Source organism: Balaenoptera borealis (genome assembly GCF_965194805.1).
Source record: "Balaenoptera borealis genome assembly, chromosome: 11".
Lineage (NCBI taxonomy): Eukaryota > Metazoa > Chordata > Mammalia > Artiodactyla > Balaenopteridae > Balaenoptera > Balaenoptera borealis.
This window is the reverse complement of record NC_138868.1, coordinates 9,609,837-9,637,174: the sequence shown is the minus strand read 5'-3', so window position 1 is coordinate 9,637,174 and position 27,338 is coordinate 9,609,837. Positions and strand designations below refer to the sequence as shown.

Genomic DNA, 27,338 nt, shown 5'->3' with positions numbered 1-27,338 from the left:
TTATGGCTGTGTTGGGTCTTTGTTTCTGTGCGAGGGCTCTCTCCAGTTGCGGCAAGCGGGGGCCACTCTTCATCGTGGTGCGCGGGCCTCCCACCATCGCGGCCTCTCTTGTTGCGGAGCACAAGCTCCAGACGCGCAGGCTCAGTAGCTGTGGCTCACGGGCCCACTTGCTCTGCGGCATTTGGGATCTTCCCAGACCAGGGCTCAAACCCGTGTCCCCTGCATTGGCAGGCAGATTCTCAACCACTGCGCCACCAGGGAAGCCCTAAAAGGGCATTTTTGTCAATGGATAAAAGCAGACCCAGACCACAGACATCACCATGATACCTCAGAGCAATAGGGACAAAGAGAAGCTCCCTTCTAAAAGCTTCCAGGGAAAGGATAACAAATCAAACTGGCAGCAGACCTCTCAGCAGGACACTGGAGGCTAGAAAACAATGGAACAACACCTTAAAAAGAGCTGTAGGAGAATGACTTGTGACCAAGAGTTCAATTCCTACACAGATCATCAATCAAGGATGGGGCTGAATGAGAGCCATTAACAGACATGCAAGGGTTTCAAACATTTTAGCTACCATACACCCATTTCCAGAAAGCTTTTAGAGGATGTGTTCCACCAAAATGAGGGGGTAAACCAAGAAAGAAAAAAAGCCATTTGATCTGGGAATCTAGGTCTCAACACAAGAGCGAGGAGAAGGGAATCCTCAGGGTGATGGTGGTGCAGGGAGATCCCAGGATGACAGCTGGGCTGTAGTGCAGAGGGCACCCTGTCCCCTTAGGGGCCAGTCACCAGGCTCTCAGGAAAACACCCCGAAGAGGATGATGTTGGTAAAATGCATATTGTGTTTAAATCTATATTAAGGAGTTTTACATTTCCAAGGGAGATTTGGGGGAAAATGACACTAAAGTATGCAACTAGGTCGGGGCAACTAGGAAAAAGATTAGAAGGAAATATTTCTAAGTGGTAGGACTAGGTATAATTTAAGTTTTCTTCTTTATATTTGCCTAGATTTTCTCATTTTTATTTGACAGTTGGCATTTATTCGTTTGTAATTAGAATTGAAAGCTTAAACAAAGATGCTGTGTCAGCGGCTGTCAAGCTTTGCGAGACCAATGTTCTTTCACATCATTCTGTTTCTCCACTTGGGATTTCTTCCAACTGAAAGCTTAACCATTGTATGAAGGCTCAGCTCCTGGGTCAAATGTCTCCCTCTTCATGGAATTTTCCCTGGAGATGACACCTCGCTGTCTCTGCTCTGTTGAACCTGGTGTTTTGCCTGTGTTATTGCACAAGCTGCCATGTGGGTTTGGAAGGATGTGCTCTCGAGTCCTTACACTGCTGTACCTCCTTGGGAGCAAGGATCACGCCTTATGTACCTCCATATCTCCTTAAGGAGCACCCAGATGCATCCCTCCCTGCAGGCACTCAACAAGTTTATGAACCATATTTTACAGGTGGGGAGCTTGGCTGTGAACACAGCAAGTTAACTCACTCACACCACTTTATTATCTGCTTTCAAGTGCTGTACTCTGCAGCAAGGCAGGTAACTCTTGGCTGGCGCGATCGGTTTTTGGGGTAGGAGGGTTTACATGCCCAGTAGGAAGACAAGCCCCCATGCAGCAGCGGCTCGACACCACCTAAAGGCATCCTTGTGTTGCACAGATAAAGGCTCACGTGCTCAGTAAACTCAGCTCTTTGTCCCCATTGGACAAGTAAAGCAACTTAAAGGCATCCCGTCAATTACTGAATGTAGCACAAAGGATGTGTTCAAGCCCTAAGACCAAAACTAAGGACAAAGCTGTTGGGGTGTCTTTTAGATGAATTGAATGCTTATTTTAAACTGAATTTATTTAGGTGGGGGAGATAAATTATGAGTTTGGGATTAACATATACACACTACTATATATAAACTAGGTAAACAACAAGGACCTACTGTATAGCACAGGGAACTCTACCCAATATCTTGTAATGAACTATAACGGAAAAGACTCTGAAAAAGAATATCTATATCTATATATATCTGAATCACTTTGCTGTACACTTGAAACTAACATAACATTGTAAATTAACTATACTTCAATTTTAAAAAACTTTATTTAAAGCAGAGAGATTCAACAGCAGGCTCTGAAGTCAGCCCACCTGGTTGGGAGCCTTGAAACCCTGACTCTCCCACTGCCTCTGCTTGAGTTTTGCAAAGTACACGTTAATCTTTATGTATTTCAGAGAATTCATCTGTAAAATGGAATGATATCTACCTCATGGGGTTGTGAGGATCACATGAGATAATGCGGGCAATGTGCTTAGAATAATAACTGTCCATTACTATCCATTCAACAGAGGATACTCCAAGTATTAAAAATGATATAAAGTTCTGGTATGGGGAGATGTTCCCTGTATATTACTTTTTTAAAACATTAAAAGCAATATGTTAAGTATGATCCCATTTTTGAAAAGAAAAACATGTGTATTTATAAGTACATTTGACATCAGTAGGGAAATATTTAGAAGTATCTACACCCAAATTTGAATTTAACATGCATCTCATTTTCTTTAGTGCATATGTTAGTGGTACAACACAAAAATAAATATTTAAAAATATCTAGACTTGCACTGTCCAATTCAGCAGCCGCCAGCCACATGTGGTCACTTAAATTGAAAAGAACTAAAATTAAATAAAATGTAAAATTTTATTCTTCATCCTAGCCATAGTTCAGCATGCTGCAGCCACACATGGCTAGTGGCTACGTCATTGTACATCACAAATGTGAACATTTCCATCATCACGAACGTTCTAATGGACAGCACTGGTCTAGGGGACCCAATGAAGGGGACTTCTTGGTGATCTTTTCTCTTCCTTTGCTATAAAATGGGAAGAATTCCTCCAAACTTGGCTGGATGATTTTAACAGGACCTCTCAGAAGACCCTCCGATTAGGTAAGGAAAGCCGTTCATACTCCATTTTCACCAGGCATCAACCTATCTACATGTAATTTTCTTTGTAATATTGGGTAACAACCTTGATCATCCTTTTTTTCTTTTAAATTATTTTTAATATATGGCAATTCCTCAAGAGATGACAAAAGCACGTTTATCAAGCAGCCTCATTTCCTGCTCAAGAGGATCCTGGGGGTGTCAGAAAGTACAGAGTTTCAGCCAAATTAATTTTTCATAACCCTATGCAATGGAAGAACCATTGCCACCTGACTCAGCTTGCAAAGTTCTAAGTACTCAGGTCAAAAATAAGCTGCATTTCAGGGGCTCCGCAAACCCTTACTATATCAAGTCCAGGGCGTTAAAGACAGCACGTGCTACCGTCATCACAAGACACTTCAGGAGGTAAGAACCCACCAGATGTTTGATTATTAACCAGTGTGGAACAGGTGAACCCGGCCGTTCTGTTCCCCTGGGAGAACCTGGGATCGGCTGGCTTGTGCTGTCCTCTGGCGCCCCCAAACGGCGCCTCATATAGGAAGCTAAAACCCCAATATTTACTCTATGAACTAAAGACTTTCTGCCTTCGTTTCTCTACAAGGTCACGAGCTTTCTCTTTAAAGTGACAGTTTACAAAACCAGGATAATCGGATCAAGATTTCACACCAAAAAGTCTGTTGTGGTTCTAGAGGATTAGCCCCCCAAAGACGCTATAACTAATTTTTAGATTTTTCAATAATTTTATAATATTGTAATTAATTTATTTATTTTTGGCTGCGTTGGGTCTTTGTTGCTGCACGTGGGCTTTCTCTAGTTGTGGCGAGTGGGGGGCTACTCTTTGTTGTGGCGCGTGGGCTTCTCATTGCGGTGGCTTCTCTTGTTGTGGAGCACGGGCTCTAGGCGCGTGCGCTTCAGTAGTTGCAGCACGCGGGCTCAGTAGTTGTGGCGCACGGGCTTAGTTGCTCCGCGGCATGTGGGATCTTCCTGGACGAGGGAACAAACCCGTGTCCCCTGCATTAGCAGGCGGATTCGTAACCACTGCGCCACCAGGGAAGTCCCTATAATATTTTTAAGCATACAAAAAAGTATAGATAATGATACAACAGACATTCATGTATTTATGATTCAGTTGAACACCTAAAATATTATAGATTTATTTGAAATCCCAATCCTATTTCCCTTTCTTCTTAGAGGTAAAAATAAAACTCAGGATAGTGTTTTTCAGACCCATGTGTGTATTTATACTTGTACAGTCTTTATTAATGAACACATACAGTGTTGACTTGTGTGTTTCAATTTTTTTCAGGAAATTGGCGTCATACGGTATCATTCTGAAGGTCTTGTTTTTATTGATCAACATTGTTGTAAGAGTTATTTATCTTAATACATATGTATGTATGAACATATGTAAATGTGTATATATGTTAATACATAGTTGATTCATTTTTTTTTACTGCTGAACAGTTCCCTATATAACTCTGCCCATTTTATTTATCTATTCTCCTTAGAAAAAGTAATGGTAATTAGATAATTCATCTTTTTCTTTTTCTTTTTTTTTGAATTTTTGGATTTTATTTTATTTATTTTTTTATACAGCAGGTTCTTACTAGTTATCCATACACATCAGTGTATACATGTCAATCCCAATCTCCCAATTCATCACCCCACCACCACTTTCCCCCCTTGGTGTCCATACGTTTGTTCTCTACATCTGTGTCTCAATTTCTGCCCTGCAAACCAGTTCATCTGTACCATTTTTCTAGGTTCCACATATATGTGTTAATATATGATATTTGTTTTTCTCTTTCTGACTTACTTCACTCTGTATGACAGTCTCTAGATCCATCCACGTCTCAACAAATGACCCAATTTCGTTTCTTTTTATGGCTGACTAATATTCCATTGTATATATGTACCACTTCTTCTTTATCCATTCATCTGTCGATAGGCATTTAGGTTGCTTCCATGACCTAGCTATTGTAAATAGTGCTGCAATGAACATTGGGGTGCATGTGTCTTTTTGAATTGTGGTTTTCTCAGGGTATATGCCCAGTAGTGGGATTGCTGGGTCATATGGTAATTCTATTTTTAGTTTTTTAAGGAACCTCCATACTGTTCTCCATAGTGGCTGTATCAATTTACATACCCACCAACAGTGCAAGAGGGTTCCCTTTTCTCCACACCCTCTCCAGCATTTGTTGTTTGTAGATTTTCTGATGATGCCCATTCTAACTGGTGTGAGGTGATACCTCATTGTAGTTTTGATTTGCATTTCTCTAATAATTAGTGATGTTGAGCAGCTTTTCATGTGCTTCTTGGCCATCTGTATGTCTTCTTTGGAGAAATGTCTATTTAGGTCTTCTGCCCATTTTTTGATTGGGTTGTTTGTTTTTTTAATATTGAGCTGCATGAGCTGTTTATATATTTTGGAGATTAATCCTTTGTCCGTTGATTCATTTGCAAGTATTTTCTCCCATTCTGAGGGTTGTCTTTTCGTGTTGTTTATGGTTTCCTTTGCTGTGCAAAAGCTTTGAAGTTTCATTAGGTCACATTTGTTTATTTTTGTTTTTATTTCCATTACTCTAGGAGGTGGATCAAAAAAGATCTTGCTGTGATTTATGTCAAAGAGTGTTCTTCCTATGTTTTCCTCAAAGAGTTTTATAGTGTCCAGTCTTACATTTAGGTCTCTAATCCATTTTGAGTTTATTTTTGTATATGGTGTTTGGGAGCATTCTGATTTCATTCTTTTACATGTAGCTGTCCAGTTTTCCCAGCACCACTTATTGAAGAGACTGTCTTTTCTCCATTGTATATCCTTGCCTCCTTTGTCATAGATTTGTTGACCATAGGTGCATGGGTTTATCTCTGGGCTTTCTATCCTGTTCCACTGATCTATATTTCTGTTTTTGTGCCAGTACCATATTGTCTTGATTACTGTAGCTTTGTAGTATAGTCTGAAGTCAGGGAGTCTGATTCCTCCAGCTCCATTTTTTTCCCTCAAGGCTGCTCTGGCTATTCGGGGTCTTTTGTGTCTCCATACAAATTTTAAGTTTTTTTTGTTCTAGTTCTGTAAAATATGCCATTGGTAATTTGATAGGGATTGCACTGAATCTGTAGATTGCTTTGGGTAGTATAGGCATTTTCACAATATTGATTCTTCCAATCCAAGAACATGGTATATCTCTCCATCTGTTTGTATCATCTTTAATTTCTTTCATCAGTGTCTTATAGTTTTCTGCATACAGGTCTTTTGTCTCCCTAGGTAGGTTTATTCCTAGGTGTTTTATTCTTTTTGTTGCAATGGTAAATGGGAGTGTTTCCTTAATTTCTCTTTCAGATTTTTCATCACTAGTATAGGAATGCAAAAGATTTCTGTGCATTAATTTTGTATCCTGAAACTTTACCAAATTCATTGATTAGCTCTAGTAGTTTTCTGGTGGCATCTTTAGGATTCTCTATGTATAGTATCATGTCATCTGCAAACAGTGATAGTTTTACTTCTTATTTTCCAATTTGTATTCCTTTTATTTCTTTTTCTTCTCTGATTGCCATGGCTAGGACTTCCAAAACTATGTTGAATAATAGTGGTGAGAGTGGACATCCTTGTCTTGTTCCTGATCTTAGAGGAAATGCTTTCAGTTTTTCACCATTGAGAATGATGTTTGCTGTGGGTTTGTCATATATTGCCTTTATTATGTTGAGGCAGGTTCCCTCTATGCCCACTTTCTGGAGAGTTTTTATCATAAATGGGTGTTGAATTTTGTCAAAAGCTTTTTCTGCATCTATTGAGATGATCATATGGTTTTTCTTCTTCAATTTGTTAATATGGTGTATCACATTGATTGATTTGCGTATACTGAAGAATCCTTGCATCCCTGGGATAAACCCCACTTGATCATGGTGTATGATCCTTTTAATGTGTTGTTGGATTCTGTTTGCTAGTATTTTGTTGAGGATTTTTGCATCTATATTCATCAGTGATATTGGTCTGTAATTTTCTTTTCTTTTAGTATCTTTGTCTGGTTTTGGTATCAGGGTGATGGTGGCCTCATAGAATGAGTTTGGGAGTGTTCCTTCCTCTGTGATTTTTTGGAAGAGTTTGAGAAGGATGGGTGTTAGCTCTTCTCTAAATGTTTGATAGAATTCACCTGTGAAGCCATCTGGTCCTGGACTTTTGTTTGTTGGAAGATTTTTAATCACAGTTTCAATATCATTACTTGTGATTGGTCTTTTCATATTTTCTATTTCTTCCTGGTTCAGTCTTGGAAGGTTATACCTTTGTAAGAATTTGTCCATTTCTTCCAGGTTGTCCATTTTATTGGCATAGAGTTGCTTGTAGTAGTCTCTTAGGATGCTTTGTATTTCTGCAGTGTCTGTTGTAGCTTCTCCTTTTTCATTTCTAATTTTATTGATTTGAGTCCTCTCCCTCTTTTTCTTGATGAGTCTGGCTAATGGTTTATCAATTTTGTTCATCTTCTCAAAGAACCAGCTTTTAGTTTTATTGATCTTTGCTATTGTTTTTTTGTTTCTATTTCATTTATTTCTGCTCTGATCTTTATGATTTCTTTCCTTCTATTAACTTTGGGTTTTGTTTGTTCTTCTTTCTCTAGTTCCTTTAGGTGTAAGGTTAGATTGCTTATTTGAGATTTTTCTTGTTTCTTGAGGTAGGCTTGTATAGCTATAAACTTCCCTCTTAGAACCGCTTTTGCTGCATCCCTAGGTTTTGGATCATCGTGTTTTCATTGTAATTTGTCTCTAGGTATTTTTTGATTTCCTCTTTGATTTCTTCAGTGATCTCTTGGTTATTTAGTAGCCTATTGTGTAGCGTCCATGTGTTTGTGTTTTTTATGTTTTTTTCCCTGTAATCGATTTCTAATCTCATAGCGTTGTGGTCAGAAAAGATGCTTGATATGATTTTAATTTTCTTAAACTTACTGAGGCTTGATTTGCGACCCAAGATGTGATCTGTCCTGGAGAATGTTCCGTGTACACTTGAGAAGAAAGTGTAATCTGCTGTTTTTGCATGGAATGTCCTATAAATATCACTTAAATCTATCTGGTCTCTTGTGTCATTTAAAGCTTGTGTTTCCTTATTAATTTTCTGTTTGGATGATCTGTCCATTGGTGTAAGTGAGGTGTTAAAGTCCCCCACTATTATTGTGTTACTGTCGATTTCCTCTTTTATAGCTGTTAGCAGTTGCCTTATGTATTGAGGTGCTCCTATGTTGGGTGCATATATATTTATAATTGTTATATCTTCTTCTTGGATTGATCCCTTGATCATTATGTAGTGTCCTTCCTTGTCTCTTGTAACATTCTTTATTTTAAAGTCTATTTTATCTGATATGAGTATTGCTACTCCAGCTTTCTTTTGATTTCCATTTGCATGGAATATCTTTTGCCATCCCCTCACTTTCAGTCTGAATGTGTCCCTAGGTCTGAAGTGGGTCTCTTGTAGACAGCACACATATGGGTCTTGTTTTTGTATCCATTCATTGAGCCTGTGTCTTTTGGTTGGAGCATTTATAGATAATTCACCTTTTTCTTACTAACACGTTTGAATTCTTTTATACTCTGAATACTAATCCTTTGTTTGGTTATCTGATTCTCAAATTACTTCTTTCAGAATGTGGCTTATCTGTTCTCTTTGTTTATGGCATCTTTTCAAACACAAGATTTTTACACATCAAAGGCAAATGTATCCATCTTATCTTTTATGGTGTATGCATTTCTAATCTCATGAGATCCTTCCATATCCCAAGGTCATGTGGTAGTTTTAACCTTTTTAAAAGAATTTTAAAGATTGACTTTTTACATTTAGATGCTTAATCTCCCTTGGTTTTAAGTGTATATTTGGTACCAATTGGATGTCTCTTTGTCTGTGTGAGTTTCTCTCTGGCAGAGTGCACTTTAGAATAGCCTTGGGAGCTTTGTAAAAAACCAGTTTCTGGGCCTCATCCCAGAATTGATGAAATCTTAATCCCTGAGGGTAGAGCTGAGACATTAGCGCTTAAAAAAAACCCCAACTCCCCCAGGTGGTTCTAACATGCAATCAGGGCTGAGAACTTCTGCTCCAAGGTCAGACCAAGAATAGAATTGCTGGGGTGTCTATCATGGGGTGGGTATTACATCGTTAGCTATACTGGATATTGCCAGTGCTCTGTAAAGTGATTATAACTATTTACGGTCCTTCCAGTAGGAGAGGTCCAGTTGCTTCACATCTCTGAAAACACGTGGGCATTATTATCCCAAGTAAATAATAAGGAAGCCACACCCAGAAAGTGTAGGTGATTTGGGGACTTGCCTAAAAATCACACAGCAGGTGCAGCTGTGTCTCCACCACCTTTGACATCCTGTCTCTCTGTTTACACGTATTGCTTCTGTCCAATGTGCTTCATTCACTAGCATCCCTGGACAAGGACGCTGGCAATATTTTTGATTCTGTATATACCCCCATTTGGCTCCTATTTGGACTCCAAATTCAACCTCAGCGTGGAGAGGTTCACCCTACAACTGACTTCTCCTAAAATTCTGGAGTCAGCCACTCCCATAAGCCCAGGCTTTCAAAACACACAGAAACATCAAATTAAGAGGGCGGGGTTGGGGGGGAGAGGGGCTGGATATTAACCAATGTGTTACTCTTCAAATGCCAGTTAACAATTTGTCAAGTTTACAAAAATGTATGTATTCCTAACTCTGTGCCAAGGAGCAGGCGAGATGTCCTAAGAGTTTCAGAAGCACAAGGCAGGGTTTCTGCTCCTGGGAGATACGGAGGCTCTAATGCAAATGAGACAAGGCTTATGCAACTCAGTTTTAAATTATCAGTAGAGAGTTTTAGGTGATATGATTTTAAAGATGTGATTCCTGTGAGCTAGATGTTTGGACTAACCTTGGAATTTCCTTCCTACTCTGCATCTCTAGGGATTTATGAGATAAGGAAGGCTTTAAGGCTGAAGACTAAATAGAACCTTCTCCTTGGTCATGGTAGGCAGCCTCTAAGATAGACCCCAGAGATCCTTGCCCCCTGTTATTCATGCCCTTCTATAGGCCACTCCACGCTGAGCAGGGCTGACCTGTGTAGCCGGTTGGATGTGTGGACACGATACCATGTGACTTCTGAGCTAGGTCATAAAAGGCACTGTGGTTTCTGCCTTGCTCTCTCTTGAACTGCTTGCCCTGTGGGAAGCCAGCTGCCAGGAGGTAAACACACTCAGCAGCCCTGTGGGGAGATCCTTGAGATGAGCCATGCCTTCCTGCCAATAGTTAGCACTAACTTGTCACCCATGTGAGCGAGTCACTTTGGGAGTAGATCCTCGGCCTTAATCAAACTTCAGATCAACTGCACCATGTCCGACATCATGACCACAGCCTCATGAGAGACTTGGGGCCAGATCTACCCAGACAAGCTGCTCTTGAAATCCTGACCCACAGAAATGATGTGAGATAATAAACATTTGTTTTGTTTTAAGTCACTAAGCTTTGGGGTAGTTTGTTTTGCAGCGACAGGTAACTTATACAATGGTTTTCTTATAGAAGCATCACCAATCTGATAACAAGAAAACAATTCTAATTGCTTAAAAGCCTTTAAATATTGTTATTACTCCCACAAACTCTGAAAGAGGCAGATAGTGAAAAGGGAAGTCTTAGAGAAGGTGAGTTATTTCTTTAATTCACAGGGACTAGATGGCAGAGATAAAAAGGTATCTCAGATTTCAATTATTTGTTGTCCAGTACTTGCACTATCAGGTTATAGCTATTTCAAAAACAGTCTGGCAATTCATTTATGGCCTTACAATGTTAGGTTTATAGGTGCATACATGGCATATGTGTGATTTAGAAAAAACTTTTTTTTAAACTTTCAGTACTTTTAAAAAAATGCTGAAAGTACACTAGCTAGCATTCTACACACTCCTGTCACTACCAATCTGTTTTCTCACTTTAATAAATGGTCACCATTTATTTCTAGAGAAAGGGTCCACTTGTGGGCAAATTCATGGTTGAAAGTCTTTCTCAGTTCCACACACAGAAAAGGAGGGGGAGGTTTAAAATAATCAAAAAGAAAACAGAGCAGCAACATGAGAAAAACAAAGATAGTTTCCTATTACTGCTGTAACAAATTACTGAAAACTTTGTGACGTAAAACAACACAGATTTATCTTACAGTTCTGGAGGTCAGAAATGCAAATTAGGTCTCACTGAGCTCAAAATCAAGGTGTCGTCAGGCCTGCATTCATTCTGAAGACTCGAGGGGAAAATCTGTTTCCTTGCAGCTTCTAGAGGTTGCCTGCATCCCTTGGCTCATGGCCCCTTCCTTCATCTTCAAAGCCAGCAGGGTAGCATCTTCAAATCTCTTTCTCTGACCTCTGCTGTTTCCATCATCACATCTTCTCTGACTCTCCTGTCTCCCCCTTTTCGTTATAAGGAACCCCTGTGATCACATCAACCCACTGGCAGAATTCAAGACAATTTCCCCATGTCAAGATCCTGAACTCAATCCCATCTGCAAACCCCCCTTTGCCATGTAAGGTAACATACTCACAGGTTCCTGGAATTAGAATGTGGACACCTCTACAGGCCATTATTCTGCGTACGGGGGGCTCAGAACCACGGATGAGGAGCAGGATGAAAACGCACTGCGGTAAGTGGGCTGAAGAGCTCCAGGCCCAGACATTCAGTGGGAGCCCCAAGTTTCATTCCTGGGGGGGTCATGGGAACTAAAAGTCTCAAATTAGATGGGGGATGGAGCTGGATCCCTGCTTAAAGTTGTGGGCTGGGCCAGGCTAGGCTAGGGGCTGAACTAAATTGTTGCTGAAACCTGCCTGTGCTAAGATGTAGAACAAGCTGCAAGTCCAGAGACGTGAGTCGACCAGGATTCATCCTGCAGCCCAGGGAGTGAGCCAGGCTGCCTGCTGGCTCAGTGCCTGGATCTGTGTCATCCTTAATCGCTCAGTGGGGCAGCTCAACCGTCACAATAAGAGCCAGTTCTGGACTAGAGCCTTGAGGATGGGAGGGAGGCAAATGCAAAAGCATAAAACTGGGAGGGGTGAGCACAGAAGGAGAGAGACAAGAAGAAACATACAAACTCTGAGCATGGTCCATAAACCAATATTATAAAACACCGAAAAGATGTAATACTAAGGCAGTCAACAAAATCAGTAATTAGAATATGAGTTTATTTCAGATGAAATTAGTCTAATAAAATAATCTGACAAAGACTTTAAACTGAGCATGTTTAGTTTAGTTTTGTTTTTGTTTTTCATTTTTTAAAATTTTGTTTATTATCATTGTTTACCAATGGGGAGATGCAGTTTATTTACACCAGCAGTCATAGGGGCAAGGGGAATACACAGTAGTTAGCAACCTGTATAGGATGGACTACTTATGCAAAAATAAGACTCTCCAAAACAAAGGACAGTGGTGAGCTTCACTGCATTTTAAACTGAGCATGTTTAGTTTGCCCAAAGAGATAAATGAAGTGGTTCTAGGGGATCCCAGGATGCTAAGGTCCTGTTTGAGTCTGGGAGGAAGTTACCAGCACTGCAATCTGGACTTCGTTAGGGAAAAGGGGTATGTCCTTACCTTGGAGCCCATTTGTGAGGAAGATCTTACTGGGATTTTAAGGTCCAAGCTTGAAAAGGTGGTCCCTTTGCCAAGTGTATAAAGATGTCCTCAGAGGCCACATTACCCACAGACAGACCCAGATGTGTCAGGTCCAAACAGGGAAGCAATTCGGAGTCTGCAATATGAACATCATTTCACCTAGAAAACAGGACAAAATTTTGTCTTTGAACGTTGAGGGATGTTAAGTATCCTACCCTTTGCTATATTCCCACTACACAGTTTACCCACAACTTATTGGTTTTTCTGTAGTAAAGAGTTTCTCAGGTCAAAAATTCTGTTCTATTCTCATTCAGGTCATTCCAAAGACTCAGATGCTCTAGTCCACTGCAGCCCCAAGGAATGTTCCCATGAATTCTCAAGGATGAGTTTATAGTTTGTAGAGAGGCAGAGAAACTACCTCGTTTGGAGACATAAAATCTTTTAAACAGGTAGATCCTCTTTTAACTCAGCAAGGATTTTTTGTTAATAAATTTATTTATTTATTCATTTATTTAATTTTTGGCTGTATTGGGTCTTCACTGCTGCACACGGGTTTTCTCTAGTTGCTGAGAGCGGGGACTACTCTTCGTTGCAGTGCGCGGGCTTCTCATTGTGGTGGCTTCTCTTGTTGCAGAGCACAAGCTCTAAACACGTGGGCTTTGGTAGTTGTGGCTCGTGGGCTCTAGAGCGCAGGCTCAGTAGTTGTGGTGCACGGGCTTAGCTGCTCCATGGCATATGGGATCTTCCCGGACCAGGGCTCGAACCCGTGTCCCCTGCATTGGCAGGCGGATTCTTAACCACTGCACCACCAGGGAAGCCCCCACGGATTTTTTAAAATTTATTTTTACTTATTTATTTTTGGCTGTATTGGGTCTTTGTTGCTGCCCGTGGGCTTTCTCTAGTTGCGGCGAGCGGAGGCTACTCTGCGTTGCGGTGTGCCAGCTTCTCACTGCGGTGGCTTCTCTTGTTGCAGGGGCTCTAGGCACGTGGGCTTCAGTAGTTGTGGCATGCGGGCTCAGTAGTTGTGGCTCACGGGCTCTAGAGCACAGGCTCAGTAGTTGTGGCTCACGGGCCTAGTTGCTCCGCGGCATGTGGGATCCTCCCAGACCAGGGCTCAAACCCATGTCCACTGCATTGGCAGGCAGATTCTTAACCACTGCGCCACCAGAGAAGCCCCTCAGCAAGGATTTTAATGAGCATCTACTATGTACAAGTGTTTGGCCATATGGCATGAGATTTCAGAGTACAGTACTTTTTCAGGACCTTTGGGGTTAAACTGCAGGTTTGAGGTGACATGTTTTAGTAACTCTAGAATCAGGACCTGAGTTCAAATTCCGGCCACTCCCCAGGCATCTCCTCTGGGTCCAGAGCAAGTTGGCTCATCTCTTTGAGACTCTGCCCACATTTGTAAACTGGGAATAATACTAGTAACTACCATATAGGGTGTTGTAAAGATTAAATGAGTAATGCCTGAAAAGTACTCAGCCCATGCCTGACACAGGCAGTACCAGTAGATGTCAGTTAGTAATATAAAACAAATATCCATTATCTGAGAAAGAATTTATGGTGCTGATAAACTGAAAAGGTGCAAATAAAGGTGACAATGTGGCAGAAGAGTGATGTCAGAAATCTGAGGGTAAGGCCGGTCAGACAGCCTTCAAACCAGACGAAGGACATTCAACAGCAGCAGAAAAGGACCTAGGATTATACCTCTGGAATCTTTTTTTTTAATTAATTAATTTATTTATTTATTTATTTTTGGCTGTGTTGGGTCTTCGTTGCTGCACGCGGGCTTTCTCTAATTCCTGCGAGCGGGCGCTACTCTTCGTTGTGGCGCGCGGGCTTCTCACTGCAGTGGCTTCTCTAGTTGCGGAGCACGGGCTCTAGGTGCGCAGGCTCAGTAGTTGTGGTGCACATGTGGTGCATATGTGGGATCTTCCCGGACCAGGGATCGAACCCGTGTCCCCTGCATTGGCAGGTGGATTCTTAACCACTGTGCCACCAGCAAAGTTCCCTTTTGGAATCTTTGAATATGTGAATCTTTTATTCAGAGGGGCCCTCAGTTAATAGCATTGTATGTAACTGCTTTCTGGTCTTCACTGACCATGGGAGGAAGTAGACAAAAAACTAACTAGTTCAATTCACATGGAGATGCGTTGAATGTCAAGTATATGTGCTGAACCAAATTAAAACTACTCTGAGAAAAAAGGGGGAGGTGTTTAAGTCTTTCATTTTATTTTATTTTTTAATTTAATTTTTATTTTATTTTATTTATTTATTTTTAAAGTATTTATTTATTTATTTGGTTGCACTGGGTCTTAGTTGCGGCAGGCGGGCTCCTTTGTTGCGGCATGTAGGCTCCTTAGTTGCGGCATGCAAACTCTTAGTTGTGGCATGCATGTGGGATCTAGTTCCCTGACCAGGGGTCGAACCCAGGCCCCCTGCATTGGGAGCACAGAGTTTTAACCACTGCGCCACCAGGGAAGTCCCTAATTTTTATTTTATATTAGAGTATAGTTGATTTACAATGTTGTGTTAGTTTCAGGTGTACTGCAAAGTGATTCAGTTATACATATACATATATCCATTCTTTTTCAGATTCTTTTCCCATTTAGGTTATTATAGAATATTGAGTAGAGTTCCCTAGGCTATACAGTAGGCCCTTGCTGATTATCTATTTTATATATAGTAGTGTGTATATGTTAATCCCAAACTCCTAATTTATCCCTACTCCCACCTTTCCCCTTTGGTAACCATAAGTTTGTTTTCTAAGTCTGTGAGTCTGTTTCTGTTCTGTAAGTTCATTTGTATCATTTTTTTATATTCCACATATAAGTGATATCCTATGATATTTGTCTTTCTCTGACTTACTAGTCTTTCATTTTAAAATAACATTTCATCTATTTATAATTGTATTTAAAGTAGAATATTTGATAATTACTATCATGTATTTTAGCCCTCTCACTCCCACTCTCTATGGAATGCTCCCCCTTTGAACGTTTACTGCTAATCTCTAAAAGCTTATCAATGGGAAACATCCTTCTAATTGGGTCTGCCTGAAGGACTTAACCAGGATGTCACCAAAACACAAGGTGTGGGCTTCCCTGGTGGCGCAGTGGTTAAGAATCTGCCTGCCAATGCAGGGGACATGGGTTCGAGCCCTGGTCCGGGAAGATCCCACATGCCACGGAGCAACTAAGCCCATGAGCCACAACTACTGAGCCTGCGTGCCACAACTACTGAAGCCCACGTGCCTAGAGCCCGTGCTCCGCAACAAGAAAAGCCACCGCAATAAGAAGCCCGCACACTGCAACAAAGAGTAGCCCCCGCTCACCGCAACCAGAGAAAGCCTGCGCACAGCAATGAAGACCCAATGCAGCCAAAAATAAAAACATAAATAAATTAAATTTAAAAAAAACACAAGGTGCAAACAAAAGAATATGGGAAAGTGTTCAACTTCACCGGTAATCAAAGAAATATGTATTAAACATGAGCTGCTATTTTCATTCAATTAATAAAGATTTTGAACAAAACAATGATTAACATAGGCAAGGGCCTGGCAGAATAAACACTTTCATAGATTTCTGGTGAGTAACAACAAAAACAAAAGTCATACTGCCCTCAAGCTCAACAAGGAGATACTTAACTAAAATGTGCCACCCACAAGAAGGAATTTCATAGCCAGTAAAAGTGAGACTCATGAAGTGGTGGCATGGTAAAACACACACACACACACACACACACACACACACCAAGTAACAAAAGAATACGAGGTAGTTAGGATGCCATTACAGCTGTGCCTAAAAAATACCCAGAAGGAGTCATAGGAAGAAATACAGCCATGGTGTGATCAGACGGGGAGATTACAGTGATCACTTTCTATTTCTGTTTGCCTCAAAGTTCTTATGATGAGGATATATTATTTTTAAATATTTTCATTTACTTTATAGTTTATCTTAAAATTTATCTTAATTATTAAAAAATCTAGTGGTCAAACATAATCTAGTGGTGAAACCTCACAGCTCTCGGTCCCCAGTTCATATCCAGTTAAAAAAAAAACAAAAACAAGCAAACAAAACATCACAGCTCTCAAGGTGACAAAAGGCCAGGTTGCAGGCACAGTAGAACTATCCATACCATTCTCCTGAAGGATTCTAGAACATTCCTAAGAGCCTCAGCGCCTACCTGGTGAAAAAGTCTTTACTAGTAATCTGTCCTTATCTTTGGGGAAAAATGTACTGACCCATCAGAGCTTCACAGTGTAGCAGAAACTTTATAATCCTCAACAATCTGTCTTCTTATTTCACCTTCTCCCCCTTGCTCAGTTTTTCCGAGGAAATGAGATCTTCAGGTACAATTTCAAGTTCTGGAGAGATGTCATGGCAAGAACCCCTCTCCATTCCAGTGGTTATGGTTTCCTATTTTCCTGTGGGGAGAAATCCCCTGGGCTCCTACTTTTTCCAGGAGCACACAGTGCCTAGGGAGCGTCCTGAATGCCCCTACTATCTGGGAAGAATCTTAGATTGATTTTTACCTGGCTCTTTGAGAAAGAGAGGCAGAGTGTATGAGAGAGAGCAAAATGGGGCATCATTGATAAAGCAGAACATAGATACAGTCTTACAACCTAAAGGAATGTTGGGAATTATACCCTGACTTGTATATACCCAGGAAATCCCACAAAAAGATGAAGGTTGTTTTTGTTGTTGTTGTTTTGTTTTGTTTTTTGAAGTATATCTTTTCTCAGACAATATAATTTAAGAGACAGATAAAGTGAAGGGCACCAATTGCTGTGAAGAACATGGTTGGTTAACCATGGAATATTGTTTAAAAAGAAGAACCAGGACTTCCCTGTGGTCCAGTGGCTAAGACTCCACGCTCCCAATGCAGGGGGCCCGGGCTCGATCCCTGATCGGGGAACTAGATCCCGCATGCATGCTGCAACTAAAAGATCCCGTGTGCCGCAACTAAGACCCGGTGCAGCCAAAATAAATAAATAGCTAAATATTAAAAAAAAAAAAAAAAAAAAAAGAAGAGCCAGCATTATCTGAGCGAATATTGCTAATAATTGTATGATGTCTTTTTTTTTTTTGGCTGTGCTGTGCTGCAAGAGGGATCCCAGTTCCCTGATCAGGGATTGAACCCGCGCCCCCTGCAGTGGAAGTGCAGAGTCCCAACAACTGGACCACCAGGGAAGTCCCTGTCCTTTAAAACTGTGGACTGGGGTTAGACGTTTGCTAAAGAGCCACTGAGTAAACAAAAGCAGGAATTCTGGTTTCTCGATTTCTCTTCGGGATGATTACCTGTCCCTTAAGCACCTTCTCTGCATTTGCTGACTCTGAGTGTGAGGGGCCCACACAGCAGCTGCCTATACCATCGGACTAGGATTTAACCTACCTCTAACTGGTCCAGCAAGCTTACATTCACAGAAGGAAACATTTTCTCTTTTTCCCACCCCCCCACCCCCATTCAACTTCTAGTGCAGTTTAAGTCTCAAGAATGTTTTATCATATAGAAATCGAAGTTACAAATCTTCTCCCAAGAAGTTCCTTGCAAGTTCAGCTTTAGAAGACCTACTTTCCCACCCTCACTGTTTTCTCTTGCAGCTTGGAAATGTCTTCAGCCTCCAACATCTCTTGAAGGGAGCCATTCAGAGGCAGAAGAGCTCTTTTGTAGAGGAATTTGGGTCACATTGGCTAGTTCCTTAAAGCAGTGGTTTCCAAGGCTGATGTGTAGGCTGGGTTTGGTGGGTGACAAGGATTCTACTGATTTGTGCAAAATGAGAAAAGTAAGAACAATGCAAGAGTTTTTCAAAGAGGAACTTATTTATCTGGCTGTGATGTATTCTGAAATTGTGTACTCTTTTATTTTTTAAAATTTTATTTATTTATTTATTTTTGGTTGTGTTGGGTCTTCGTTTCTGTGTGAGGGCTTTCTCTAGTTGCGGCAAGCGGGGGCCGCTCTTCCTCGTGGTGCACGGGCCTCTCACTATCGCGGCCTCTCTTGTTGCGGAGCACAGGCTCCAGACGCACAGGCTCAGTAGTTGTGGCTCACGGGCCTAGTTGCTCCGCGGCATGTGGGATCTTCCCAGACCAGGGCTCGAACCCGTGTCCCCTGCATTGGCAGGCAGATTCTCAACCACTGCACCACCAGGGAAGCCCTCTTTTATTTTTTGAGTTAAAATGTCTTTTATAGTAGTAGGATAATATAAATTGTAGGTTTTAGATAAAAACATGCATATTTACTCAGTAAAATTAACACAATGTAGATGCGCAAACATTTTTGTTAATTTTACACCTTTGTGAAATCCAAAAGTCCAGAGAACCATCACTTTAATAGATTTAATCAGCGATTTAATTTGAGATAATGGACTTAATGAGACTTAATTGAATTTCATTCTGATGAGGAAAGTTTTTAATAATCTATCTCTGGACACTCAAGAAGTCAACCAACTTGAAAGCAACCAAGGTGTCCTTCAGTAGGTGAATAGATAAATAAACTGTGGTCCATCAGACAATGGAATATTATTCAGCAGTAAAAAGAAATGAGCTATCAGGGCATGAAAAGACATGGGGGAAACTTAAATGCATATTACTAAGTGTAAGAAGCCAATCTGAAAAGGCTACGTATTCTGGGATTCCAACTATATGACATTCTGGTAAAGGCAAAACTTTGAAGATGGTAAAAAATACCAGTTGCGGGCAGGGAGGAATGAATAGGGAAAGACAGAGGATTCTTAGTACTCTGTTTGATTCTATAATGGCAGATACATATCATTATAATTTTATCTAAATCCATAGAATGTACAACAACAAGAATAAGCCCTAATGTAAGGTACAGACTTTGGGTGATAATGATGTGTCAATGTAGGTTCATCAGTTGTAACAAATGTGCCATCTGGCAGGGCATGTTGATAACTGGGAAGGCTATGCATGTGTGGGGCAGGAGGTATATGGGAAATCTCTGTATCTTCCACTCAATTCTGCTGTGAACCTAAAAATGCACTTAAAAATAAAGTCTTATTTAAAAAAAAAGTCAACCTACCAAGCAAAATTAATGATTAGTTAGAACCATCATGGGGGAGCAAAGATCACTGGCCAGATAATCAAGACCAAAACATCAGTCTCTTAAGCCTAAAGCTTTAGAACTTCAGAGATCACCTCTCATATAGCTGAGAAAATTGATTTTGGTGGTTTCTAGTCCTGGCCCTACCACTAAATTGCGATATGACCTTTAGCCACTTATCACTCTGGTCAGTTTCCTCGACTGCAAAGAGCCCCTTCTGGGTCTGAAATTCTGTGACTTAACAAGTTTGTGATCTCCAAGTTCAACACGTTAAGAAAAACAGAGGGCTCCTCGTGGGTAAAGGGTCAAGTCTGGGGAAATTCAGACTGATTGCAGAAAGCAGCAAAACACTCCGTGAAACAAAAAACTGAGAAACACTCAGTTTTTCTTATTGCCTTAAATGGCCATGACTTATAAGTTGTTATTCTAGAGTGGTTGACGGGGAAACTAAGAAGAGATTCCTACCCCATCTCCTCTGTTTTTTTTTTTTCATTAACTGACTTCTAGTAAATGAGGCATCCTGCTCAAAGGGCAGTGGATCCAACGCAGACAGTCCCGGCCTCCTAGCGGACACACAGCATGGGGCTCGTCTCTAGATTCAGAGACTACCACTTGATTCCCCAGCAGCTGCAAGAATCATTAATACTGGAAGGACCTTAAAAAGCTGCCTGTTTCACTTCCTTTACTTTGCAGATGGGGATGTTGACACTTGCAGTCACACAGTGGGGCCCAGGGCTTTTTGTCCCAAGTCCAGGGCCCATCCCCCTACATCACACAGCAGCTTCATTAGGCCGCACGGACTCCACCTATTTCTGTCGACGTCCTCAGAGCAGGGGAACTACTATTCATTACCTGTGGCAGGAAAAGAAAGATACCAGCCCATGTCAGTCGGCCTCCCGCTGGGACATTGGCAGCAGGAGGATGCCTCAGACACAGCCACGTGACCTAATAAGGCTAGCACAGAGGGAGAAGGTCATGGAACATGAAGGCAGAGATGGGGTGTGCCAGGATGCTCGGCAAACCACCTGGCACTAGGAGAGCAGCAGGGAACAGATCCTCCTTCAAGGCCCTCGGAAGGAACCAACCTTGTGGACACCATCTTGAACTTCTGGCCTCCAGAATGGTGAGACAATAAATTCCTGTCATTTAAGCCACTCAGTTTGTGGTACTTTGTTATGGCAGCACTAGCAAATTCATAACAGATTTTGCAAGCTTTCTCTGTCAAACACCTTCCAGTTGTCAAATAGACTTTGATTTTTGCAGAACCAAACAAAGTTGCCTTTTCTCCAAAGTAGCCAATGACCGTGAAATTTCAAAACGTGAAAAGGGTGCATGTATTTAGAATTTCAGAATCATTCATTGGAAGCAACACAGTTCAACCACTCATTCTGAATAGGAATTCCTTATACAGTATCTCCTTCAGCCAGGGGCAGAAAAGAGTGCTATACCCCTAGGGGAGAGGTCCGCTACCTTTTTGACACCAGGGACCAGTTTCATGGAAGACAATTTTTCCACAGACAGGGGGCGGGGGGGGGGGGAATTGTTTCAGGATAATCCAAGCACATTACATTTATTGTGTACTTTATTTCTATTATTATTACGTTGTAATATATAATGAAATAATTATACAACTCACCATCATGCTGACAGGAGGCAGCGCTCAGACGGTAATGCAAGCGATCGGGAGCGGCTGTAAATACAGATGAAGCTTTGCTCACAGGCCTGCTGCTCACCTCCTGCTGTTCAGCCTGGTTCCTAACAGGCCAAGGACCAATACCAGTCCATGGCCCGGGGGTTGGGGGCCCCTGCCCTAGGGCACAAACGAGGCCGGACAGCCCAGATGAGATATTCTGTAATAGAATAATCTGTAATAGAATAGAGGTGTCACTTTAGAACACAGCAAAGGATTAGTGTGCTCGACTACCTTCCATACTTGAAGCTACAGAGAGGAGGGCCTTACAAACCTTAAATGAGGAAAATGGGGCTGCCATCTGTGAGCTCAACTCTAAGACCACTTATAAGGGATCAGAGAGGAGACAAGCAAAGTCCCCCAAGCAAAGCAAAAGGAACGTAAGTGGCAAATGCTTCCTATTCAAGGGCTGTATGCTTCCTATCCAAGGAAGGATGAGTTTTAGCCACCAACTTTAAGTATTTCCTGTTCCAAAGGAAAGGTTCTCTCTGTTGACCTGAAACAAATAGACGGCCAGATATTTCTCCAGCTAGGATGGGTTTATTCGGGATAGCAGAGAATTGCAATTTAGGGTCGGCCACGATGGTGAGCTCTGTGCAAGTCCCCACACAGCAAGGGAAAAGAGATCATTTTTATAGGGAAGAAAAGGAAGTTGGGAGGGCTGTGTAAACAAAGGGTCCGTGGCTTTTCATTGGCTGAGTCCTTGCCAGGAGAGAGGAGTCTTTCTCTCTGTTGGGCTCTGCTGTTGCTGCAGGGTGTGAGAGCTCCCCCTGCTGGTCTCCCAACTCTATTTAATTGAGGTATGTATTCAGGGAGTATGGCGGACCTTCTGGATTTCTGATCCCGCCAGCAAGGCTCTCCCTGTTATAAGCTGGATGCCTCAGGCTGCCATAGCTGGCTGCCATTAACCATTTGTCTAATTTCCCGTGCTGACTGTATTAGCAGGACAACCTTCAGGTTACAACGTGGCTTCTGCTCTACCTTAGAGAGAGAACGCACTCGATTACCTCCAGACTAAAACTGGCTACGCAAGACCGCGATTCCTCATACTAAATCCTCAATAAAAGAGCTTCTGATTGTGATTTCACTCAGTGCCCTGCTAGGAGGGAGACTGCACAGATAACACTTACACAAGGATTTTGTTTGGTGATATTTATTCTTCACTGCACGTTTACTGAGAGGCACTCTTTCAATAAGCTTTGGTCTGCACATTTCTTATTTCATATAAATGAGTTTCTCAGCCATCAGGATCAGAGAGCAACAACAAAAAAGAGTGATTCTTTGAGACTTCAATATATAGGACCCCCCTCCCCCAAAAAAACACAGCATGGAGGACTTCAGCGTCCAGCTATGACGGAGGAACTAGTACAGAATAAGCCCTCCTATGGTAAACAGCAGTAAAGCTGGAGTCAAAAATATGAGCAACTCTTTTTAGGTGTTAGACCACAGGAGAAGGCAGACTGTAGTCCTGGAGAGAAGAGGCACACCTGGGGTTGAGCCCCAGGACCACTCAGCCTCTGTCTCCTTGGTGTGCAGCCAGCTGGAGCCCCGCTGAGCTGAGGAGGCAGGTGTCAGACCTAGGGGCAGCTGGAGTTACTGGAATTTCAGAGCAGGGTCAGAAAACTGTGGGGTCTTCTACGAAGTAGGGAAGATGGGGAGCAAGTGGAATATGCATCAACTGCTTGTGGAAGTGTGAAATGGCACAACAACTTTAGAAAATTGTATCTTATAAAGTTAAACATACGCTAGCTATACGCCTCAGCAATTCGACTCCTACATATTTACACAAGAGAAACGTAAACATAAATCCACAAAGAGTTCTCTATGAGTGTTCATAGCAGCTTTCTTCATAATAGCCCCACACTGGAAACAACCAAAATGATGAATGAATAGACACGTTGTGGTATACTTACACAACTGAATACTATTCAGCAATAAAAAGGGAACCAAATACTGAGACCCACAATATGGGTGATTCCCAAAAATATAAAGCTGAATGGAAGGAGTGAGACACAAAGCACATTTTGCAGTACAAAGCGGCAGGGGGGACATTTCTGAGGGGCTGGAAGTGTGCTTATTTTGATCACAGGTGCATACATTTGCCCAAACTCACTGAACTGGACATTTAAAATATAGTCATATAAACAAGGTCCTACTGTGTAGCACAGGGAACTATATTCAGTATCCTGTAATAAACAATAATGGAAAAGAGTACAAAAAAGAATGTATAACTGAATCATTTTGCTGTACACCAGAAACTAACACAACATTGTAAATCAACTATACCTCAATAGATAATAAAATTAAAAAATAAAATATAGTCATATATAATTATACCTCAAAAAAGTTGGTTAAAACAAAAGAACAAGGAGGGCCAGCCCCTGGCATTGGTAGCTGATCAGAGGTCCTCCCTGAGAGGTGCTGCTAACTTCCACACTCCTCTAGTAACTTCTACACAGAAAGATTCTGGAAACTTCTCAGGAGGCAGAGTCTGCAGTTAGAATCTGACTCCCCCACTCACTAGTGTCATAGTCTTGAGGAAATGACTTAACCTTCCTGAGATGGTTTTCCTCAACCCTAAAAAGGGAGAATGCTATTTTTTTTTCCAAGAGCTGTTCAGAGTGTTAAAAGATTTATAGCAGCACTATTCATAATAGCAGAAATTTGGGGGGAAAAAAACCCCGTATCCCAAATATCCATCATCAGTAGAATGAATTAAAATTGCAAAATACTCATAAATTGTACTTTTATACAGCAGCAATAAGAATTAAGGAACTAGAGCCACGAACAACAGCATGGATGAATCTCACATAATACTGAGCAAAAGATGCCAGACACAGAGCAAACTGTGTAACACTTTATTTTTTTTTTTAAACACAAACAAAACTATAATGTTGAGAGATGCATGTTTTGGGTGGTAAAACTATACAGTAGTCCCCCTTATCCATGGGGGATACCTTCCAAGATCCCCAGTGGATGCCTAAAACCTCAGATAGTACCAAACTCTATATATACCAAGTTTTTTCCTATACATACATACCAAGGATAAAGTTTAATTTATAAATTAGGCACCGTAAGAGACTGACAATAATAAAATAGAACAATTATAACAATATACTGTAATAAAAGCTATGTGAATGTGGTCTCTCAAAATATCTTATTGTACAAATTTAATGCTTTTTCCAACCTAACTAAGCAGTTATTGGGCACTGTGGCTGTAACATTTGCACTTTGAGGTGTGACAGCAAAACTAGCACGAGTTTCTTTTTCCTTCTTCACAACTTCACAGATAGAAGATTCATTCTTACCATAGATCTTAGTAATCTTAGTATACGAGTTTTTTCTTTCCTTATTAAATTGAGAACTTTCACCTTTCACTTAAAGGAAACACTTTATGGCTTCTCTTTGTCATATCCGAATTGCTCGCATCACTACTCTGGTGCTTTGGGGCCATTATTAAGTAAAATAAGGGTCACTTGAACACAAGCACTGCGATACCTCGACAGTTGATCCGCTAACCAAGACAGTAAGTGACTAATGGGTGGGATACACTGGACAAGGGTTGATTCTTGTCACCAGCTGGATAGAGCAGGTGGCGTGAGATTTCAACACCCCACTCTGAACACAGCACAATTTAAAACTTATGAATTATTTACTTCTGGAATTTTCTATGTAATATTTTTAGACTGCATTTGACCCCAGTAATTGAAACACGGAAAGTGAAACCATGGATAAGGGGAGACTAAAGTACAAGCAATACAATACAATGATTACCATACTTTTTTAAAGGTTTTACTTTGGGGGAGGGAGCAGGGGGGTTTCTGGGAAGCTGGCCAAGCTCTATTTCTTGACGTTGGAGGTGGTTTTTAAGGAATGATTTTGACAAACTAATAAGCTGTATATCTCTCTTTTGTGCCTTTTTCTAGATGTGTGCTATATTTCACAATTAAAATGTTGGAAAGAAGGAAGGGAGGGAGGGAGGGAGGTTGGGAGGGAGAGAAAAGAAAAAGAAACCCTCATTCAGAATAATCTGAGGTGTCTAAGAAGCCAGGACCTGCCCCCAGGTCCATCCACCACCCGCAGCATGAAGCCCCATCAAGGGTAGCCTGTCCTTCGCTGGTCGCCAGACCCTCCGGCACAAAGAGCCTGGAAACTAAACTGCCTGGAAACTAAAGTGCCTGGAACGTGCTCTTGTCAGCTCAGCAGTCAGGCGCCAAAATCAGTGGCTTCTCACCACCTGCGCCTGCGCTGACGTGCCTGCGGGAGACTCGGCTGCGCGTGCGCTGTCTGCTCCGCTGGGCTTTAACGCCAGTCCAGCAGCACCTGAAGCGAGGGAGTCTCTGGCAGCTGCCCGGTGGGCAAAGTATCATTACTGGGCTAGGAGCTGCGGTCGCGTGTCCCCTGGACTGAGTTGCACATTCCTAAGGGGGTACCCGTGTTTAGTTCCAGAAATGTTGTTCTTGCGTAGGGATAAGCAAACTTCTATAAAGTCTAGACCGTAAATACTTTCGGCTTTGTGGGCCAAGAGGCAAAATCTCGGCTATTACGTAGGTACTTAACCTAACAAGAGAGGAAACAAATATCTACAATTTTAAAAATTGATGTAATTCAAAATATAGTAATAATAATTGAATATAATTTTTAAAGGTATATGCCTACTAATAACAATAGAATTCTATTTTGGGGATAAGGGTGAGGCGTGGAGGATAATATTTTCTTAATTGTGGCTCAGTTAGTGTTCCCTATCATTAAAACTCGATTGCGATGTTCATCTGTTAATGCAGATCTACAGTGAGATTTTTACCCACTTCCTTTTTGAAATGTCTTTTCACACAGATATGTACTGCCAGATGCTGATATCCGCCCCTGAGCAGATGATTTCAATCAATCATATTCATCACCAGGAAGGCATTTGTAGAATTCTGTTAGATTCTTCTCTTGATATTTGCCTTTTAGCAGGTCATCACCTTGCAGATTAAGCACTCCCAACTGGAGATTAGGTAGAAACTCCTGGATCGCCCAGTTAAATGGATTTTGAAATAACAGAAATTTCCTTTGCATTTGCATCAAAGTCTGAAAAACTATGCTGGAACTGCAGTTTGAGCTTGGAAAATATACCTGCTGCAAATTTGTGTGGGAACAGAGATCTGGATTCTTGTTTTAACATTTGACAGCATGGGAAGCATATAAGCAACTTGGCTTTACTTGTGACTCAAACACTGTTAATTGTCATCGAAATGATTTCACTGTATCATAAATTTTGCATATAAGTGCTGTTTCAGTTTGTAATTTTAAGTTGAAATCATTAAGAAACATTATCAAGTCTATAGCAAGTATTATTTCTCAAAAGTGGCAGAGGTCAGAAGGTTGTCATCTCGTATAGAGGACAAATTGGGTTAAGTAATGGCAATGGCAAAGCATAAGACTCCCAGAAAGAGCACGACCTCCAGGTCCACGGCTTAAGGCCCCACGCACTTCCCACGCCCCCTAGGGCACTCGCAGTGCACACTGGGACTTGTAGTTCCGGCGTGCGAGGGCCTGCGCGCGCAACCCCCACCGCGGGCGACTTCCTCTCTAGGCCGCGCGCCGCCGTTCCCGGAAGCTGTGCGGGTTAAAGTTTCAAAGCTTCCTTTCCCCGCCTCTTAGTCCCGCAGACTGCCAATCCAGGTAGCCAATAGATGGCCGGACTGGTGCTTCCTTTTACTTGATTGGCTTAGGTTTTTGCAGCCGCACAGACAAACTTGCCGGGGATTGGTCGAGCCTTCAGTTTTGAAAATCGTAGGTTTGGCCCGCGCTGCACCGCCCCGTTGCTTCCTTGCAGCCGCGAGCTTTGGAGGCCGGGAGCGGTGGGACTTGGGCGGGCTGAGATTTGTGCTGGGAAGGTTGCCGGACCTGGATCGGAGCAGCACTTAGGAGACGCGGTGCAGTCGAGTGAGTGCGCGCGGGCGGCCGGCGGGGGTGGGGGGTAGTTAGAGATTTGTTACCCCTTCCTCCAGCCCCGGACCGGGGGCGTGACCCTCTACCCCCGTTGCGGCCTGGCAGTGGATGGGTCAC

General features: G+C 41.8%; 1 protein-coding gene and 1 long non-coding RNA gene across 6 annotated transcripts in view; one reads left to right on the top strand and one right to left on the bottom strand.

The window, feature by feature from the left end:
• The window catches only part of LOC309606797, a 43,553-nt gene extending 16,469 nt beyond the window's left edge, over positions 1-27,084 (bottom strand). The window contains exons 1-2 of the long non-coding RNA XR_014232050.1: positions 21,231-27,084; positions 12,512-12,691 (exon numbers count right to left, since the gene is read on the bottom strand). This is a non-coding gene — a long non-coding RNA (uncharacterized lncRNA). The remainder of the gene's footprint in view (positions 1-12,511; positions 12,692-21,230) is intronic.
• INCENP (inner centromere protein) overlaps positions 27,057-27,338 on the top strand; it is a 27,027-nt gene continuing 26,745 nt past the window's right edge. For 4 of the 5 annotated variants that reach the window (XM_082344280.1, XM_082344277.1, XM_082344278.1 and 1 more), the window contains exon 1: positions 27,109-27,215. The gene's annotated coding sequence lies outside the window, so the exon portion shown is untranslated. Of the gene's footprint in view, positions 27,216-27,338 lie in introns of all 5 variants that reach the window. The other variant, XM_082344279.1, reaches the window with a different exon arrangement.